Source organism: Capricornis sumatraensis, chromosome 2 (genome assembly GCF_032405125.1).
Source record: "Capricornis sumatraensis isolate serow.1 chromosome 2, serow.2, whole genome shotgun sequence".
NCBI lineage: Eukaryota > Metazoa > Chordata > Mammalia > Artiodactyla > Bovidae > Capricornis > Capricornis sumatraensis.
The window spans coordinates 2270001-2280000 of NC_091070.1; the positions used below are offsets into that span (position 1 = coordinate 2270001).

Below are 10000 nucleotides of genomic sequence, written 5' to 3' on the forward strand. Positions count from 1 at the left end.
GCAGGAGCTGCCTCCTCGTTTTATTAGCCTCACGACATATGTGATTGCTGACTTGTGGTGATTAGTACCCTCTAGAGGTATTATTTAAAATATTAGTTTTTTTAACTGGTTCTATTTCGGTTAGAAGGTAACAGAGCACTGTTGTTGTTGTTCACTTGCTAAGTCGTGTCTGACTCTGTGATTCCCATGGACTGCGGCCCACCAGGCCTCCATTTCCCTCACCATCTCCTGGAATTCGCCCAAGTTCATGTCCATTGAATTGGTGACGTTATCGGTAGCACTGCAGCAAGACGATGATACCTTATTTGTGGTCAAAGAGTCGCTCCTCAGCCGTCCCAGCCAACACCTCACTTAGGCTCCTGCCGCAGCGAAAGGCCACAGGCAGGTTCCGGGGCCAGACGTGTGTGTCTGTCAGGTCCAGCTGGGAGAGAGGAGCCACGCTAGGGGCTCGAACAGGGAGACTTCAAAATGAAGAATCGTTAGCCAGGTGGAGAGCTATTAGCCAGGCGGCTGGGAGAGAGCTCGGGGTGTTAAGGAGGGAGCGAACAACTGCAGTGCGGTGAGGTCTGAACGCTGCCCCCCGAGGCTGGGTCTCAGAGCTCCCCGGAGCAGCCGGCACTGGGATCCAGGCCTCTTAGGAGGAGTCTCTGAGCTCAGAGTAGGGGCCGGTGGAAGGCCCAGCGGGGTCTCTAGGGAGAAGGCTCCTCCTGGTGCACACGCCTCTCTGGGCACAGGAAGAGGTGGGGCCTGCAGGCACTGGAGGAATCACAGACTCGCTTCCGTGGCTTCTGTAGGGTTGACTACTGCTTCAGCGGAGAGAGGCATGGCTGGTGGGTTGCAGAAATGGGGCACAGGGGAGGGGTCACAGCCCTCCCCCCACCCCACCCAAGACTCGGGAGGGCAGAGCCAGGTGGGCTTGGACAGGTGGCCTGGCACGGAGTGCTGCAGGCAGCCTGGGGCCCGGGCCCTGCAGCTCTGCATGCCCGTCCTCTCCAGAAGCACACAGCCCAGAGCAGCGAGCTTCCCCGGAGGTCCGAGCAGAATCCTCTCGGTAAAACGTACAGCCGCAGTGTGTAGAGACAAGCTCCATTTGCACAAACAGAAAACCACGGTGTGTTAGCCATTATCCCAATACCAGCTCTGCACTTTCTACCTCAGTTTTAAGAGACTTCAGGGAGAGGAAGGCTCCAGAAGGTCAGGGACCCTCGCTTATAATACCTTTTCCTTCCTTATGGCCTAAGTGCCTGGCAAATAGGTGGCGCGACACCTTCAGGAAAAATGAACATAAACATGACCATGTGGGTATTTGCAGGAGGCTTGTAAAGCCCACTGAGGACTGTTCAGTAGGGAGGGAAAATCCTGTTTTGCGCTTTCAGGTTCATTCTAATTGAAATTTCTTTTTCTTTTTTAATTTGGCCATGTGTCCGCTGAACCTAGATTCAACTTAGGTTAAAGGGCAAACAGCCCAGCAGAGACGAGAACCACAGGAGGCGTCCTCTGCCAGACCACGTGGCGGTGACCAGGGGTCCCTGAGGGGCTCCCGCTGCCCCATCCGCTCAGCGGGGGCTGGCAGGAGGGCCAGGGGTCATTAGCACCCCCTGGAGACCTGTTTGCTACCCTGCTTTGTGTGACAGGTTTTCTGTGTGAGTCTAAGCAACTTCTCAAGTGAAAATATTTGTCTTTCGGGGATGTGTTGGGTTTTGTTTTTTTTTTTTCCCCTCTGCTGAGTGCCAAAGGCCACGTTTGTTTGTCTTAACTCTGAAACCATTATTGACGTAGGTGAAGTGTTACTTTTATTAACCGATCACTACACAGCTTGTATTTGCTGGGTTCCTTTGCATGTAATTATGATGTGAAATCTCCTTGTAAGAGTATCTGTCAATAGTGTAATTGACTTTACCGTGTTGACTTTTTACTCAATAACCTCAGGGATCGGCCCATCCTTAGACATCGGAAACCCACTTATTTTTAAATTTGCCTAGGCGGGGAGTCCTTGAGACACATTATCCTCAAAGAAACTGGTCCCACTTCTCCAAGTTTTATGCGTGTGTCTTCTGCTGCCTCTCCAGTGAAATCCCTTGCAGAGAATACCTTTGAATGGGAGAGTTATAGCCCCAGAAGAACTGTTTCTGGATCTCTAGGGAAACAGAGCATAAGATTTCCTCCATTCGTGAACTTCTCAACTGCAGGCCACAGCAGCTCCCCTCGGCCTGGGCCACCTTGTGTGCACAGTTTAGGACTCTCTGACCCTACGTGACCTCTCAGGTGCCAAGGAACTATGAACGTCAAGGCCTGACCGTAAGTGACCTCTCAGGTGCCAAGGAACTGTGAACGTCAAGGCTTGCCGGAGGATTGAGCGAGAGCTGGTGGGCATGCCCTCCTTCATGTGCCGGACCGTGCTGTGCTCGCTCAGCTCCAGCTCTTTAAAACCCCAGGGCTGAAGCCCACCGGGCTCCTCTGTCCATGGGATTTTTTAGGCAAAAATTCTGGAGTGGGTAGCCATTTCCTCCTCCAGAGAATCTTCCCAACCTCGGGATTGAACCCACGTCTCCTGCATCACAGGCAGTTTCTTTACTGCTGAGCCATCGGAGAAGCCTTTCGTATGTCAAGAGAGCTCAGAAATTGCACACATGAACTTTGGAACCAGGTTTCCTGGGTCCATAGCCTGTAACTATGGGGCCTTGGGCCAGGCTTCTCAGAAGAAAACCAGCACCTCCCTTAGGAGTTACTGGGATTAATACACAGTTACATACCTGGCACAGAGAAAACAGTACACAAGTGTTCAATAAATACATGATTAACAAGCACACCTGCTCATAAATGGGAAAGGGCTTTTCTCCAAAGGTACACAAAGGGTACATAGAACAGGCAATCAGCACACAGAAAAATGCTCAGCATCACTAATCGCTAGGGAAATGCAGATCAAGACTACAGTGAGACAGTGCTTCACCCTCCTTAGGGTGGCACTAGCAAGAAAACAGAAAGTAGTAAGTGTTGACAAGGTTATGGCAAAATTGGAACCCTTGAGCACCTTCGGTGGGAGCGTAAGGTGTGCAGCCACTGTGGGAGAGAGTACGGCAGGTCCCTTGGGCTGCAGGGAGATCAACCCGTCCATCCTAAAGGAGGCCAGCCCTGGGTGCTCACTGGAAGGACTGATGCTGAAGCTGAAGCTCCAGTACTCTGGCCGCCTGACGTGAAGAGCTGACTCATTTGAAAAGACCCTGATGCTGGGAGGGATCGGGGGCAGGAGGAGAAGGGGACGACAGAGGATGAGATGGTTGGATGGCATCACCGACTCAATGGACATGAGTTTGAGGAAACCGCGGGAGTTGGGGATGGACATGGAGGCCTGGCGTGCTGCAGTCCACGGGGTCACAAAGCGTCAGGCACGACTGAGCGTCTGAACTGAACTGGAGACCTGTAAGCAACCCAGGCGTCCATCAGTAGATGAGCAAACAAGCAAGATGTGAAGTGTGTACACACGGTAGAATATTCAGCCTTGAGCAGAAGGAAGTTCTGATCCACGCTGCAGTACGGGTGCACCTTGAGGACATTTAAGTGAGACAAGCCACTCGTAAAAAGACAAATACTGTATGACCCCACTTAAATGAACAGTCCTGTTTATGGAGACGGAGCATAGAATGGTGGTTGCCAGTGACTGTGCAGAGAGGGAATGGGGGTCATTGTTTACTGGGGACGAGTCACAATTTTACGGGATGAAGGGTTCTAGAGATGGATGGTGGGACGTCGGCACGTTATGTGTATTTAATACCACTAAGCCGTGTGCTTAACAAAGGTTTAGTTTTGTTTTTGGTAAGTTTTTTTTAATGTTTGTGTATTTTATTACAATTGTTTAAAGCGTAAAAGAAAATGAAATATGTGGAGAGCTTTATGATTCACCTACCTGCCCCCTACACACCTTCCCAGATCTCCTCTCTGAGCGCCTGAAGCTCAGTCCCAAACCCCAGGAAAGGCTTAGATTGAGTTTGCGGGCCACCTTCAGGGCAGTGCACACTTGTAGCAAAGCCCGGGTTTTAAGGAGTCGTGACAGTAGTCTAAACCATGTGTTAGTCGCTCAGTCATGTCCGACTCGTTCTGACCCATGGACTGTAGCCCACCAGGCTCCTCTGTCCATGGGATTTTCCAAGCAAGAATACTGAAGTGGATAGCCATTCCCTTCTCCAGGGGGTATTCCCAACCCACGGATTAAACCTGGGTCTCCCATACTACAGGCAGATTCTGTACCGTCTGAGCCAGCAGGGAAGCCCCAGTCTAAACCATAGCATGTTATAAAATTACAAGAAAGTTTCATTTGATCACCACCTTAGGCTGCTGAATATTTTTTGGAGCTGTAAGGACCTCACTTGAAAATGCAGTACCCCTGAAACAGGAAGCAAGTCAGGAATTAATGGTTCTATTGTCGTGAAGAATTAATGGTTCTGTTGTTGGAGAAGGCAGTGGCACCCCAGTCCAGTACTCTTGCTGGAAAATCCCATGGACGGAGGAGCTTGGAAGGTTGCAGTCCATGGGGTCGCTAAGAGTCAAACACGACTGAGCAACTTCACTTTCACGCATTGGAGAAGGAAATGGCAACCCACTCCAGTGCTCTTGCCTGGAGAATCCCAGGGATGGGGGAGCCTGATGGGCTGCCGTCTATGGGGTTGCACAGAGTCGGACAGGACTGAAGCAACGTAGCAGCAGCAGCACTGTCATACGAAGCATTAATACTTAAGGTCCTGTCAAAATAAAGTCCCCAGGAAAATGCATCTGTCCGCTTCAGATCTGCTCCTGGCCACTGCTTTGTCTTTCCCTTGGAGGACGCGTTTGTCACAGGAGTTGAGGCAGCCTGCAACCTTCAGTTTGAAGATAGGGTGGGGCCCGGTGATATCACTGGAAGGAAAGTTTGCCACTGATCTGTTTTTTGTTTTAATTTAAAAACCAAGCACCTGTCAGCTTTCATCTTTGGAGACCACGGTCTTTGAAGGCAGTTCTGAAACTCCGTCTCGGGCTATGCTTCGTGGTGGGAAGGAGAGGAGGAAGTGGTAATGGGGCAGGGGGGAAACAGCGCCAGGGGGATGAAGGACGCGCGTGAGCTCCCTCTGGGCCCCCAGCTCCACTTGTCTCCACTTCTGGCTCTCCTGGTCCAGAAATCGCAACAGTGACCAGCAAATTCACTGTGCGATGTTTGAGCCACGCTCTGCGGCGGCTCCTCGTGTTTCAAACCGGTGGCATTGGTTAAGGCCTTTGAAAGTCCTGGCAGCTTTTCCCACTGTATGTAAAAAGTCCTCTGCACTCCTGATGGTGCTGGATGCAAAATGATTCACGGAGGAGAGTTCCAGGCTCGTTCCTGTAGTGATCTGTGATCACACAGAGCAGTATATGATCGCGGACCGCAGATAAGGAGTCGCAGCTGTCTCAGTCTTCTAAGCGGACCCCTTGCAGCTCACGGGAGGAAACCGTGCCCCTTCCTGCCCCCAACGTGGAGACGACCACCGAGGCGGAACTCCTGGCATTGTAGAACCCATGGGCTTCCCAGGAAGGGCTACACAGCAGCAGGAGGCGTCAGAGGCCCCCGCAGCTGCTAAAGATAACCGCAATCCCGAATTCTGTATGTTCTGTTCCTGGGCTTTTAGAAGTGTTTTTGATATCCATAAGGAACACATTTAATTCTGCTTGATGGGAATTTTTTCTATTAATATCTGGAATGGCACTTTACGTCTTCTTTTCTGACTTGCCCCTTGCCCTCTTTATTCATCACAGAGTTTATTTGCTTTGCTTCATGCAGTTGTAACTGATGGTGTTTTCGTGCCTATATAACATTCCACTGTGTGGCTGTGCCAGTTTTGTTTTTTTTTTTTTAAGGTATTTGTCGTTACTTGCTTTTACAGAGTTGCCGTGGGGATTCCTGTCCATGCCTCCAGTTTCACCTAAGATGCGTGTTTCGGTGTGGGAGTTTTTGGTTTGTACAGGGTTAATGTGCTCAGGTTGTCTTCTGAAGTGCTGGTATCCCTGTACACGCCTCCCAGCGGAGCATGGTGCTTCCCCCTCCTCGGCGTCTTCACTGACGTGTGGAGCCGGCATCCTGCGCAATTTCAGCCGGTCTGGTGGCTATGCAGCAGTATCTTGCAGCGTTTCAGTTTCCGTTTCCCTTCTTACTGCGGAGGTTGCACCGATCTCCATTTGTTCAACTGGCGGCTTGAATATGCTCTTTATGGACTGCCTGCTCAGCAGTTCATTCCTCTTTCTATCAGCTTGTTTTCTTTTCTTCTTATCTTTGTAGGACTTCTTTGTATATTCTGGGTAATAACCCTTTATTGACTATCTTGTTGTTGAGTCACTCTTTGCAACCCCGTGGACTGCAGCATGCCAGGCTTCCCTGTCCTTCACTATCTCCCGGAGTTTGTTCAAACTCATGTCCATCAAGTCAGTGACGCCATCCAGCCGTCTCATCCTCTGTCATCCCCTTCTCCTCCTGCCTTCAGTCTTTCCCAGCATCAGGGTCTTTTCCAGTGAGTCGGCTCTTCGCATCAGGTGGTCAAAGTATTGGAGTTTCAGCTTCAGCATCAGTCTTCCCAATGAATATTCAGGACTGATTTCCATTAGGAGGGACTGGTTGGATCTCTCAAGAGTCTTCTCCAGCGCTAAAATTGGAAAGTACTGCAACACATCAGTTCTTCGGCTCTCAGCCTTGTGTATGGTCCAGCTCTCACATCTGTACACGGCTGTACGAACCTTTGTTAGCAAAGTGACGTCCCTCCTTGGTAATACGCTGTTATTGACCAAATGTGCTGCTAATAACTTTTCTAAGTTTGTGGATGGTCATTTCACTCTCCATAGTAATGTCTTCTGATGAACAGAAGCTCTTAATTTTCATGTGCAGTAATCACTTTGTAATGAAATCTAGTGTCTTTAAAAAGTCCCTACTCTGAGATTATATGGTCTCCTGTAGTTTTTTTTCTAAAAGATTTAAAAAATTTTTTTCTATATTATTTAAATACTATAATCCATCTGGAGTTAATTATTTGTATCTTGATTTTTTTCAGGCAACCTTGCTAAATAAACTTAGTAAATTTACTGATCTATCTATAGATTCCTCTGTGTATAGAATCAGATAAATAACAGTGAGGCTTTTTCTTATATCCTGTCCTGTTTTTCCCGCCCTGTTAGAGCCTCTGAGTAAAGGTAATGATAACAGACGTCTTTACATTGTTTCATCCCTTCTTACCTCTGTTATCTGGCTGCGTCCGACCTCAGTTGAGGCACACAGGCTCTCTAGGTGTGGCTCCAGAGCGTGCAGGCTCAGTGATTGCCGTGCCGGGGCTCGGTTGCTCCACGGCTCGTGACAGCCAAGTTTCCTGACCGAGGACAGAGCCCACATCTGCCGAGGTGCAGGAGGGACTCTTAATTCCTGAACCGCCACCAAAGCCCCCGTGTTGTTTCTTATTTTAAAGAGTGCTGTGTTATTGAAGAACAACCGATGGACTGTTTGTTATCGGTCTTTTAGGAAATATACCTTATCGTTACAAAAATATTTCTTCTATATTTGGCTTGCAATGGTAGTTTATCGTAAATGATGCTGAATTTCATCCAAGAAATGTTTACATCATTTAGCAGAACTGTAAATTTTTTTCTCATTGTTTTACATGGTGGTGAGTTACATGATAAATTCCTAATTTTAAATAAAACCTACATTTCTAATGTACTGGTGATACATTTTTTACATATCGCTAGCGTTGGAGAATCCCAGGGACAGGGGAGCCTGTGGTCACACAGAGTCGGACACGACTTAAGTGACTTAGCAGCAGCAGCAGCCACTTTGGCACACCAGCATCTCCTCCGTGAAGCTTTGCATATCTGCCTATATCCATGTTTCTCTGGTGCTACCTTTATCTAGGTTTAGTCAGGGTTACATTATTCTCACATAAGGCATTAGAGAGTATTCGCTCTTAGATTCCCTGAGTTTAGGCAAGATTGAAATTAATCTGTTGCTTGATGTTTGGTGGAACTTACTTACAAAACACTGCAGAGCTGGTGTTTTATTTGTGGGATGATTTTTAACTATTGAGTGAATTTCTTTAATTCTTATGGTATAACTTCTTTTTCATTTCTTTTTAAATTCATTTTGGTAACTGTAGGGATTTGTCTATATCACCTGCTTTCAAAAATGTGGCATAAAGTTATTTATAATATCTGTCATCTTTTCAATGTCTTTTGTAGTTGCATCCCTTTAATTTCTTATTTCATTTTATTACCTCTCTTTTCGCTTAACCTTAACACACATAGTGTTTTTTCATAGAAGAATCAACTTTGAAGCTTTTTTAAATTATTATAATTACCGCTATTTTGTATCTCTTCTCTACATCATTGGTTTCTGCTAGTTTCTTTATTCTTTCCTTTCTTTCTTTGGGTTTATTCTTTTTTGTTGAACTTTTATTTTATACAAAAGGTTAAGGTTACACTCTTCTTCAAACCGCTGCTTAGTTGTAGCCCTAAATTTTGGTGCCTTTTATTTTCTTTATTGTTACAAGTTCAAAGTATTTACTAATTTTCATCTTGCTTTCTTCTTTCACCCATAGGTGTTTGTAGACGTGTGTTCTTAAATTTTCAAACCTATGAGGAGGTGTTTTTTGCTTATTTCTGTTTTTAGTTACATCATTAATTATTAATTACAGTGCATTGTGGTCAGAAGATTCATCTGTAAGATACTGCTATTTGAAGTCTGTGGAGACTTGCTATGTGGCCTCGTAGTTTATACCGTTTTTTATTATAAATATTTGCTGTGGGCTTCAAAGTCACATACCTTATCTGTTATGAGCACATGTTCTGTGTATGTCCACGAGTTCAAATCTACGTATGAGCCGTGTCTGGGGGAGAAGCGAGAAAGCGGAGAGATGTGGGTTTGGCCATTTCTTCCTGCAGCTCTTCCAGTTTGGGTATATTTTGAAGCAATCTTACTGGAGGTCTCCACGTTTAGAACAGTTATGTATTCCTGGTGATTGAACCTTTCTGAATATTTCATGACTCTCTCTATCTATAGGAACGATTTTTGCCTTAAAATCTATCGTGTCTGGTTTAGTATAGCTGCATCAGCATGGCGCCATGGTTTTCCTCCTTTTACTTTTAACCTTTCTCAGTCCCCTTTTAAAGTCTGCGTTGATGACCTTTACCTTTCAATGGAGGTACTAGCCTGTTTTAAATGACATGTGGATTCGTTTCTACCATCTCAGTTTGCCTTTTTTGCAAACTCTTTTGGCCCCGCCTCCCATGTTCCTCTCCGACGCTGTTGTATTTTCATTGCTGCACCTGCTTTGGGCCGTGCTGTGTGCTCCCTGCTGCGGGCTTTGGCTGGGTGTTGAGAGCAGGGCGGCTCTCTCGCTGTGCACACAGGCTCCTCGCTGCTGTGTCTTCTCTTGCTCCGGCTCGTGAGCCCTGCACAGGCCCAGTATCTGTGGCTGACGGGCTTAGCTGCTCCAAGGCACGTGGGGTCTTCTGGACCAGGGATCAACCCCATGTCTCCTGCACTGGCGGGCAGATTCTTTACCACTGAGCTCCAGGGAAGCCCACTGACATTGTTTTAAAGTGACCACGATTCTCCTACTTGTCATTCCTTCTAATGGTTTGTAAGTTATATAGACCCTTCTGTTCTTTCGGTGTCGATCCTAGAATTTTCAGCATGAATATTTTAAAACGTGCAGGGGCAGTCAGCACCGTTGCCCTCCTGCTCCGTCCGAGGCCTCCGGAACGCTCTGGCTTCTGTTCTCTCTGCCTCCCAGATGACCTGCTGCGTTTGTCTGGGACCTGAGCTCTATTTCATACTTCAGCTTCTTTAAGTCAGTTATGTGGGAGACCTGGGTTCAAGCCCTGGGTTGGGAAGATCCCCTGGAGGAGGAAATGGCAATCCACTCTAGTACTATTGCCTGGAAAATCCCATGGACAGAGGAGACTGGTAGGCTACAGTCTAAGGGGTCACAAAGAGTCAGACACGACTGACCAACTTCCA

General features: G+C 47.4%; 1 protein-coding gene across 1 annotated transcript in view; it reads left to right on the forward strand.

Annotated features, from left to right (window-relative positions):
* Positions 1–10000, forward strand: part of FOXN3 (forkhead box N3) — a 320291-nt gene that overhangs the window by 302387 nt on the left and 7904 nt on the right. The window lies entirely within an intron of this gene.